Source organism: Sorex araneus, chromosome 2 (genome assembly GCF_027595985.1).
Source record: "Sorex araneus isolate mSorAra2 chromosome 2, mSorAra2.pri, whole genome shotgun sequence".
NCBI classification, from domain to species: Eukaryota; Metazoa; Chordata; class Mammalia; order Eulipotyphla; family Soricidae; genus Sorex; species Sorex araneus.
This window is the reverse complement of record NC_073303.1, coordinates 161852543-161854045: the sequence shown is the minus strand read 5'-3', so window position 1 is coordinate 161854045 and position 1503 is coordinate 161852543.

Genomic DNA, 1503 nt, shown 5'->3' with positions numbered 1-1503 from the left:
GATAGACTAGTTACATACACTAATAGTTGACCATGAGTTTTATTGCTTCAAATGCTTTATTCTAAAATATTTGTAAAGAGGCAGAAATGCCTCCAGACCCTATGCCAGGCTGAGTCTCATATCTGGGGCACCCCAGAGGGGAGCAAGTGAGCCCACCGCATGCCCAAACAGAGCCCTGGCAGCTGAAAACCTCCAGAACCCAATTGCCTCCATGCTCACGGCCAATGTCCATAGACTTAGATGAGCCTCATCCAGGAATGAATCTGTTGAAAAACTCCAGTTTTGGGTTCTGTGACCGAAATCTTCAGGGTCTCATAGAGTCAGGGATCTAGACTTCCGCCCATGTCCCTGCTCTTCTGGGAGCCTGGCAGTCATGCCCATGAATTGCCTCTGGTGCCATTAACAGGCCATAATCTAGAGACTCATAAATAAACCTCGGAAGAGATCAACAAGTTGCAGAGATGCTTCTGAACCCAAAGTCACCATTTAGTTAAAAACTTAACTCTAGCTTTATCGCCTCATCCAAATTTTTAGAATTTCTGAAGTGACATCTCATTCTCTACACCACTGATATTCCAGGAGTAGCACACCACATTGGGTGGGATATAAAGTATGAGGCAACCAATCTCAATCAAGAAAATATTAATGCACAAGGTTTCGCCTGTAACAAAATGTTAATAATCTCTTATACAAGGGCTTAATGTCTCCAAGTTGAGATATGGCAATTTTCACACACTTTCTTCTAAGGAAGTATCTTTTTAAATCATTTTAATAAATTATTCATAACAAACAATACAAAATAAATTATTTAGGGCCTGCTATTGGGGCAGGCTTGAGTGACGGTTGTTAAAATTGGAAATAATGGTGGTGGGAAGCTGCAATGGTTCTGGGATTGGTGTTGGAATATTGAATGTACTAAATCATTGTGAACAACTTTATAAAAAATAAAATTAAATCAAAAATAAAATAAATATTTGCAGAGCAAATATCTAGAATATTGCAAATATTTCCCAACAAAAAATTACTAAAGTATAAGTAAGGAGTGGTACAAAGATCAATGACATAAAATTCAATAATCCCATCAAAAAATGAAGAGTGGAAATGAATATACATTTCTTTGAAGAGAACAGATTGATGGTCAGTTGGCATGTGAAAACGTGCTCATCCCCACTTATTATCAGGAAAATCCAAATCAAGCTGACAATGAGCTATCATCTCACACCAGCAAGGATCAAAAAGAAGCAACCTATGTTGGTGTGGGAGGTAGTGAAAAGAGAACTCTCATCCACTATTTACAGGAATGTTGTATGGTTCAGCTCTATGGAAAATAGTATGGAAATTTCTCAAACAAATAAGAATAAAACTTCCATATTACCCAGAAATCCCATTACTTGTTATCTACACTCAGACACAAAGCATTCATATATGATATATGAATGTATATACATACCTTTTTGAAAAGATATATGCACACCTTTTTATTTTAATGAAGCCCTTACAATA